Source organism: Papaver somniferum, chromosome 3 (assembly GCF_003573695.1).
Source record: "Papaver somniferum cultivar HN1 chromosome 3, ASM357369v1, whole genome shotgun sequence".
In the NCBI taxonomy this organism is placed as follows: Eukaryota; Viridiplantae; Streptophyta; class Magnoliopsida; order Ranunculales; family Papaveraceae; genus Papaver; species Papaver somniferum.
Window position 1 is genome coordinate 186,184,423 of NC_039360.1, and position 10,149 is coordinate 186,194,571.

At 37.2% G+C, this 10,149-nt stretch overlaps 1 long non-coding RNA gene across 2 annotated transcripts; it reads right to left on the bottom strand.

The window, feature by feature from the left end:
* Window positions 1–816: 816 nt before the first annotated feature.
* Window positions 817–9,754, bottom strand: LOC113361961. Of its 2 annotated transcripts, none has more exons than XR_003365447.1 (5): window positions 9,123–9,754; window positions 8,484–8,632; window positions 8,274–8,361; window positions 6,909–8,153; window positions 817–993 (listed from the first exon to the last, which is right to left on the bottom strand). It is a non-coding gene; the product is annotated as an uncharacterized LOC113361961 (long non-coding RNA). The 2 variants fall into 2 exon arrangements; XR_003365448.1 differs by lacking the exon at window positions 817–993 and adding an exon at window positions 6,218–6,275 and having other exon boundaries at window positions 7,744–8,153.
* Window positions 9,755–10,149: the final 395 nt, after the last annotated feature.

Consider the following 10,149-nt stretch of genomic DNA (forward strand, 5'->3'; position numbering starts at 1 on the left):
AACGAAGGGTCCAGGAATATAGTGCATCTGACATTTAGTGAAAAATGTTTTTCCATCAAAAAAATTTTTGTCAGTAAACATATTCGTATGTGACGAATCGCAAAATTGTTAGTATAAATATTATTTTTGCGTCAAAAAAAACTATTTTTTCTTTGGAATTATCACCAAAATTATGGATGACAACAAAACTTGTCACAACTTCCTCCGTCACCAATGATTTGTTCAGCGAGAACTTTTCCGGTCACGAATTTTAGTTATACTGACGATAATAGATATCGGTCACAGAAAACACAATTTGTAACCACTATTTTGTATTCTCGTTAAATATACGTACGGTGACACTAACTATCGGTCGTTAGTAAATTTTAACTACGACGGGATGAGATTTTGTCGTCATTGTGTTTTGGCGTCTAAAATACTTCGTCACGATATAAATTTTAGAAATAAAATGATAGCATCAACGCTATCGTGTTTTTTTGCCGCAAACAAGAATAGTTCCTAAAAATAATATTTATAATGACCAAATTTTAGACACAACAAAAAAATTCCGGTGACTAAATAATTTGTTGTTAGGATTACTTATACATTAGAGACAAAAAATAATTGTGAGTGAAACATGGATTTACGACAACAAAAGTATAGACATTAAAATGAATACGGGTGACATAAAATATTAATATTATGAATTTAGTTATCCTTTCGCCTTCAAAGATTATAAATATAGATATTGAAGAACATATCTAGAATGAGCGAGATCAAACTACAAAAACTTTAAACTTACAAACAATGTAAGCTACAAAACAAAATTATAAAAAATAATAACACAGCCATAGCCATAGATTACTTAACTGGTTTGCGAAAAAATTAGCATTACAATTAATATTTATCGAGTTTCGAGTAAACAAGCAATGAATATTAAGTTTCAAATAAAATAACAGTAACCAATTATTATTCTTGATCCGAGTCATCTTCTTCTGGCACAATCTCCTCAAGCTCTACTGTTGGAAAAAATTGGGTTTCACAAAGGATGAATGAATCAGAGAAGAAAGTGTTGCACTCCAAAACTTTCAAGGCTTGTATAAATTTCTTTTAGACAAATATTTCTACCCTCCCAATAACAATTGGCGATTACAACAGGTATGCGAAATATTGCCTTCAGGATACAATGAAAGCCCTGCAATGAAAACTGAATTCAAGGTTTGTACCCCTTGATTCAATCAAGAACACACAAAGAGATTTCTGATTTCTGATGATGCTTTTTGAAACAGAGAAAACAGATTGATTTTTCTTATATGTTTAAACGAAACTGGGAGAAGCTATTTATAAAGGGTTTTGCACCTGTTGGGAATAGGTTTTTATTCGCCAACAGGTTTCTATTCACGAAACGTCGGGTTCCTTCATCAACAGACATCAATGGTGTCTTTTGGATTCGAAATTTTCGAACAGGCTTTTATCGGCCAAATAAAACCGTCAGTTCAAAAAATTCTTCCGGGGGCGTTGCCCCCTTGAAACCCCCACCAGGGGCGGTCTCCCCTGGACCCCCACGACCTGACCTGTCAGGTCGACCACAGCCTGGGGGGCGATTCCCCCCAGGACCCCCCTTTGGTAAGCGGTGTTGAAAATATTCCAACATTCTCCCCCTATTTTCAAAAACCATAAAACAAAGTTAAAACTTTTAAATCAGAGTGACTGCATCACCGAAGTGACTGCCTACGTACCCGAGTGGGATCAAGCCAACGTAGTTCAAGCACAATTGAGACTAAGCATCATCGTTGAAATCAACACATAAATGATAGGTATCTTTTAGATTTGAACCTTCACTTAGTGTAAGAAACTCAAAGCCTTATCGAGGTTCTATGGTGAAACCAGTCTTGAACCAAGTACCCCTTATGATAAAACCGGAGTCTCCACACATATTGATTTCATAAAATCATGTGTTCTGTAGCCAAGCACGTTAATGGCCATGTGCTTATATCCTTGTTCATGAGTCTTCTTTAGAGAACGGTCTTCTTCTCTTAGGAAACGGCCTTATTTCCATACTCATATAGGTAAGTCTCGAAGGTGTTTCTGCGATACACCTTTTACTAATCATAGACTCATTAAGGATTTACATCCATCCTATTTTCTTGCAGAAACCAGCACTAATAAGAAATGGGAAGTTTTTATATTAGTGCTCCATAATCTACTTCCATAACTTGTTGGTACCACATTGAACCTTGTTTATCCTTTTCAAAACATAGGTTGGGTTTCTGCTATGGGAGATCAAACTTCCTTCACAGACCTTAGTCCCATTTCTTTCCTTTTTATTGAAACCACTGAACTTGGTAGACTTTTCGTAAATGGGTCTGCCAAATTCCTCTTTGATTCAATAAAGTTAACCGTAACTACTCCCCTCTTGAGTAGTTGCCTAACCATGTAGTGTCTAAGACTTGCATGTCTAGACTTTCCATTATAAGTCTTATTAGAGACATTATAGATTGTAGCTTGATTATCACAATTAATCAAGACCGCCGGAGTTGGCTTCTTCCAAAAAGGAATTTCCATAAGTAGGTTTCTAAGCCAATCTGCCTCCTTACATGCATCAGTTAAAGCTATCAATTCTGACAACATTGTTGAATCAGAAATACAAGTCTGCTTCTTGGAACTCCAAGACACAGCAGCACCCCCTAATGTAAAAATCCATCCAGAAGTTGACTTGGAATTTGATTCTACATTGTTCCAGTTAGCATCGCTGTACCCCTCTAGTGCAGCGGGATAGCCTTGGTAATGCAAACCAAAATTTATTGTTCCTTTCAAGTAAGCCATAACTCTTGAAACTGCTTTCCAGTGTTCATATCCTGGATTACTTGAGAAACGACATAATATTCCCACGGCTTGGGCTATGTCCGGTCTTGTGCAATGCATAGCGTACATAAGACTCCCAATAACACTAGAATACTCAAGTTGAGCATGAGTACGGCCGGTGTTCTTCATTAACTTGATAGTATGGTCTAAAGGAGTAGGTGCTGGATTGTCATCAAAGTGACCATATTTCTTGAGAAATTTCTCAATATAATGAGATTGAGTTAAAACCAACTCATCTCCCTTTCTTAGGATCTTAATTCCCAAGATTACATCAGCCTCTCCTAAATCCTTCATATCAAAGTTAGAACTAAGAAACTTCTTTGTTTCTTCCACAACAGATATGTCAGACCCAAAGATTAACATATCATCAACATACAAACAGAGAATCACACAACCAGAACTATCATGCTTACTATAGATACATTTGTCCGCATCATTCACCACAAAACCATATGACAAAACTACTTTATCAAACTTCTCATGCCATTGCATAGGGGCTTGCTTCAAACCATAGAGAGATTTCACTAACTTGCAAACTTTCTTCTCTTGGCCTGGTGATATGAAACCTTCAGGTTGTTCCATATATATCTCTTCTTCTAAATCCCCATTTAGAAAAGCAGTTTTGACATCCATTTGATGCACAACCAACTTATGAATAGAAGCAAGTGCAATCAAGCAACGAATGGATGAGATGCGGGCAACAGGAGCATATGTATCAAAGTAATCAATACCATGTTTGTTTATAACCCTTGGCAACTAGCCTTGCCTTAAACTTATCAACTTCACCATCAGCTCTCAACTTTCTCTTGAATATCCATTTACTTCCTATTGCTTTAGCACCAGGAGGTAAATTTACTAATACCCAAGTCCCGTTAGTCAAAAGCGAATGCTTTTCATCATTGATGGCTTCTTTCCAGAAATTTGCATCTCTAGAACTCATGGCTTCAGCATAAGTTTTAGGGTCATCATCAGTATGCATAACATACTGGTTAACACTAAGAATTCTATTCTTATTTGCCTCTACAAGGTAATAAATAAAGTTTGGATCAGGCTTTTTCTCAATCCTTCCTCTCTTACTCCTTCTAGGTTCGATATCTTCAGTAGGCACTGAAATATCATTGTCATGAGTAGGAGAGGGATTTTCATCATTGTTATCAATCTCCATAGGTTCTAGATCAGGTAACAATGGATTCTCCATGGGTTGCATTTGAGAACTGTTCCTATTTAAGTTCTCAAAGAATTCCACATCTACAGATTCTATAATCTCAAAAGTGTCAAGGTTTATAAATCTGTAGGTGATACTATTAAGAGAGTATCCCACAAAAGCACATTTATAAGCCCTGTTTCCCAACTTTGGTCTTTTGGGATCAGGCTTTCGAACATATGCTAAACAACCCCAGACTTTAAGTCTTCTCAAGTTTGGTTTCCTCTTAAACCACAACTCATAAGGAGAAACACTCTTCTTTTTCAAAGGAATTCTATTCAAAATATAACATGCAGACAACATAGCTTCACCCCACAAAGAATTAGGCAAACCAGAACTTATAAGCATGCAATTAACCATATCAATCAAAGTTCTATTTTTCCTTTCAGCCATACCATTTTGTTGAGGTGTGTAAGGTGCAGTACGTTGATGAACTAAACCATGCTCTTGACAAAAGGAATTAAATTCAGTAGGAAAGTATTCACCACCACGATCAGAACGTAAAATCTTAATTTTGTGCTCTAATTGTGTCTCTACTTCTGCTTTATAAATCCTAAATTTATCAAAGACTTCATCCTTAGATTTCATTAAATATGTATAAGCATATCTAGTACTATCTTCTATAAAAGTGACATAATACTTATTTCCACCACGAGTGGCAGAACCATGCAAATCACCCACATCACTATGTACTAATTCAAGTAAGGAAGAATTTCGTACTACAGACTTATGGGAAATTCTAGTTATCTTTGCTTGCACACATATTTCACATTTAGAAGCATGATCAAAATTGCAATCAGAAATCAAGCCTAATCGATTCATGTTTCTAAGAGAACCATAATTCACATGCCCTAATCTACCATGCCATAAATTAACAGAGTCAACAATATAAGCAGAACCATTATTTATTAAATTAAGCTTAATCATCCCATTACAAGCATATCCTTGTCCAACAAACACACCATTTTTGGACAACACAAACTTATTAGACTCATAGGTCGTCTTGAATCCAGCCTTCATACAAGGTCGCCGGAAACAAGGTTCTTCACGATGTCAGGGACATGTAAAACATTAGTAAGAGTCACAGTCTTTCCCGAAGTAAACGAGAGTTCAACAGTGCCTTTCCCAATAACTTTGCTGCGTTGACCGTTTGCGGAGACAACATCGTTTCCTTCTCCACTAACCGGTTCGTATGTCTTGTAAAGATTTCTATCCTTACAGATATGGATGGTTGCACCATTGTCGTACCACCATCCACCCCCAGTTTCAGCAACAGCATTGGCGGCTTGCACCACGATCACAAGTTTGTCATCGACCATATTTGCCTCCTTTTTCTGGTTCTGCTGTTGTTTCTTTTTGAGACGACAGTCACGAGCAAAATGGCCGGGTTTGTCACAGAAGTAGCAAGGGCCGACAGCGCCCTTCTTCTTACTCTTCTTGTTGGGATGCTTCTTAAACTGAGTATCATTCTTAGGTTTCAAGGAATTCGGTGTTTTAGATTCTTCTACGCTATTCACCTTAGAATGGTTTTCAGAATGTGGACTATCCTTAAGTTCTCGCTTACGAGAGTCCTCTTCTATGCGAAGATGACGTTGTAAGGCCTCTAAATCATAGTCAGTCTCAGCATGCTTAAGTTTCTTCTTATAACCATTCCAAGAAGGGGGGAGACGAGAAATAATAACCCCAACAACAAACGCAAGAAAGAAACAAGATCAATTCCAGCATCCTTAAGATGATTAACTATGAGTAAAAGTTCACTGACCTGGGCAATGATTGACTTACTGTCAACCATCTTAAAATCCATGAAATTGCAAATCAGGAATTTCTTGTTGCTTGCTTCAGAAATCTTGTATTTGTTGTCAAGCGCAGTCCACAATCCCTTTGCAGTCCCAATACTCCGATGTGCATTGTACACATGTTTGTCCAGAGCATTCAAAATATGACCACGACACATGAAATCATCTTCCTGACGCTGCTTTCGTCTAGCCTTCAATTCCTCAGTGTCATTGTCAGTTGCAGCAGGAATTTCCTCCAATCCATCTTCAAGTATGTACCACAACTTGATGGTGATCAGGAAAAACTTCACAGTCTCTTGCCAACGGGTAAAACCTTCACCATCAAAACGTTCCAATCGAGTAAAGGTTTGGTTCATCACTTGCAGAGATTGAGCAGTAGCATTCGAATTCGAAGATTCACCCTCCATTGCCAGAAGATATTTGTCTAAAAACTGTTGGAAAAAATTGGGTTTCACAAAGGATGAATGAATCAGAGAAGAAAGTGTTGCACTCCAAAACTTTCAAGGCTTGTATAAATTTCTTTTAGACAAATATTTCTACCCTCCCAATAACAATTGGCGATTACAACAGGTATGCGAAATATTGCCTTCAGGATACAATGAAAGCCTGCCAACGAAAACTGAATTCAAGGTTTGTACCCCTTGATTCAATCAAGAACACACAAAGAGATTTCTGATTTCTGATGATGCTTTTTGAAACAGAGAAAACAGATTGATTTTTCTTATATGTTTAAACGAAACTGGGAGAAGCTATTTATAAAGGGTTTTGCACCTGTTGGGAATAGGTTTTTATTCGCCAACAGGTTTCTATTCACGAAACGTCGGGTTCCTTCATCAACAGACATCAATGGTGTCTTTTGGATTCGAAATTTTCGAACAGGCTTTTATCGGCCAAATAAAACCGTCAGTTCAAAAAATTCTTCCGGGGGCGTTGCCCCCTTGAAACCCCCACCAGGGGCGGTCTCCCCTGGACCCCCACGACCTGACCTGTCAGGTCGACCACAGCCTGGGGGGCGATTCCCCCCAGGACCCCCCTTTGGTAAGCGGTGTTGAAAATATTCCAACATCTACCACATCATCTCAAGAAGCTCTACCACATCATCTCTTGTGATGCATGAATGAAAGGTTCACTCTTACCACATTGTACTAGTATTTACACACTGTACTAGCACTTGGGTTTTTATACCGAACAATTTTACAAATCCAACAGCCCGTATCATTCCAGTCAAAATCTGAATTTTTTAACACGAAGTTCAACAATTTCAAAACTAAAACCAACTTCCGCCATACTGCCTTCTCTGTTGTTGGGAACCAACCCTTCCAGCAGTTACAAAGCTATTTGTTCAACATTTTTCAAGAACTATAACAGTTGGCACATGGATTCTTGTACAAAAACATTACCCAAAAAATATGTGATCATAAAAGAGTTCAAGAATTGTTATGTTTTACTTTTTAAACTCCAATGTTCGATTTTGCAGATGTATGTTTTTGGTTATCACAAGAACACTTAAAGAAAATCCTGTGTGAAGATTATATCCTGCTGAAAGGGGGAAAATACATAATTTCAATTTGCTTGACTCTTTGAGAAGCCTTCACTGCATACTTTGTACGGGAATAACATGTTAATCAAATCAAATAGTTTAAACAACATTTCACAAATGTTTACAGGTCCTTAAAGAACACGAGTGTGTAAAACAAGAAACCAATCAGTTTGACAACTCATGTCACTGAATTCGAATAAAACTCATAAACCAATCAAAAAGTGAAAATAAAAATGCAACACCACTGTTAGACAAGAGGGACTAACACACCCATATCATTATGCATCGACAAACTACAAAAAAATTTATGACCATGACCAAAAAGAAAATGCACACTAGTTCAAGTTAAAGTTAATTACCTGCTTGCTCTTTTGGTGATTGAGCAGGAGTAGAGAATGAGGATCCCAAGGTCATCTTTGCTCCTGATACAGTACAGAACACAAATCCTGTTCTAGTTGTATATACAAATGCTGTTTCAGGACTTGAAAATTTAATATGAATGTGATTGACTTTGGAAATGGAACTACAAAGAACATCTTGGCAATTGGCAGTACTAGTTTAAAAATGGACGAAATAAATACCCTTTAAAAAAATTCAGTGTAAGGACTATGCACTACCAACAAGCAGATTCAAGTCAATTTAAAATAAACCTCGGACCACACTAGTAACCAGAAACCAAAGCCCTGTGGTCCCGAGCAAGTCGGGGTAGGGCAGGAGACAATGTTAACTCCCGAAAATTGTAGCTAAGTTTTTCGCCGGCTCGCATAACCTGGGCAATCCACAAAGCAGGCAAGAAATTCGGTAAGAAATTCAGATCCAGTTTAACAATTAAGGAAACTCCAACTTTCCAAATGAAAAGGGGAATTGATTAAATGGAGTCGAAATTTACCCAGTAATTCTAGTAATAGCGTGGCCGATGTACGCGAATCTCAATTAATTGCAATTTTGGGAATGAAAACATCATTGAATCAACATCACTACATCACAATGACATGTAGTTCAGTTCGACAATGCAAGATCCCTTAATTATAGAAGACTAATTTCAGGTAGAACTTAAATGAAGAATGCAGTGTATAAAAAGTTGTCTTGACATTTATACCTTTGTTTCTCTAATGAGAGGGAGCCATTGTAATACTTTGGAGTGCAGGATTCCAGCTTCTTATTCTCCACTCTGCGTTCCATAATTTATGCATCTTGATTTAGCAATCTAGAGTTAAGCTCTTGACTTTCACCGTGAAGTCCTTTCTCCTGCAAAAATGAAGGCGTAGAAATCAGTTGGTATGTTACAGGTCCAAGCTTAAATGAATCGGAAAATAGAGAAATGCCCTATTTCGAGCAAACTACAAAAAAAATGAAGGCGTAGAATTCAGTTGGTATGTTACAGGTCCAAGCTTAAATGAATCGGAAAATCAAGAAATGCCCTATTTCGAGCAAACAAGACAAAAAAGAATGAAATCATTAAGCAATGAAGGACAAGATAGATTGTAATATGAAAAGAAGAAAAAAAAAAAGCATGGACATTGCAAGATAGTATTACCCTGTAACCATACACAAAGAACAGAATATAAGGCAAAGGTGAAAGAAGATCTAACTAGTATCCATCTCTAAGGCCAACAAATTTGTCTTGACCAGCAGTATCCCAATGAGATAAACATAAGCACAAATTGAAGCTGCAAACAATGTTAACAAAACTCCAAGCTTCCAAATAAAGAATTGATTGAATAGAGTTGAAATATACCCAGTAATTCTAATAATCGCCTTGTACAAATCTCCATCAATTGTATAAATTTGGCCATGTAAACATCCTTGAATCAACATCACTATTTGACAAAACCAGAAATGATAGATAGTTCGATTCAACAAACACAATCAGACTTTTGAAAAACTGAAATCTATAGGAAAAAGAAAACAAATATCACCCAACCCTGATATTCAAGAAATACAGACTCCAAATTATCTTTCCACGGGTTAATAAGCATCAATTTTCTCAGTTGAGGACTCTCAATCTGGGAACTTCAGAGTTGAGTACACAAATTTAATGCGTAAAATACAAGAAACAACACAGAAATTCTCAAATTTAATCATTCTCAATTTTCCCCTTCTAAATCAAAATCCGAAATAAAAAAAATACCTAATCAAGACATACTGAAAACCAAACCAGAGAGAAATTAGAACCCTAATTTCACTCTTTGGGATCTTTGATTTCAAAAATAAAGAAATCGAAGATGAAAGACTTTTCACGAATAAATCAGAAGGGAAAGAGAAGGATCAAAGCTTCAATTTTGCTTTTTGTTTTAGTTTCTGAGATATAGGCGAGAGCCGACAGGGATCAGACTTTTTTAGGAGAATTGAAACTGAGAAAGAAAGAGAACGAGGTGAGAATGAGATAGGAGAGGTTTCCAAGAGAAGGTGAGAGTTAAGGCCTCAGGGTTTCAATTTAGGTTTCACCCAAAAACAAAAAAAGCGCCAACTTTCCCGCCAATTCACTCCCCCAAGATGTTTTCGCGCCACATAAAAGTTGTGGTGGAAATTTTTTCTCCACCGTTGGATAAGGTAGTAATCCGCATGCCTTTTGTGCTTTGGGTGTACAGCCATGCGATTGAAGATGCTGGCTTTTAATTGGCTAGACACAATATCATACAGATCCTGTTTTTGTTAGCTTTGGTGTGGTTAGTAATCCGCGAGCCTTTTGTGTTTTGCGTGTATAGCCATATGATTGAAGATTCTAGCTCTGAATTGGCTTAGATGCAATATCATGCGGATCA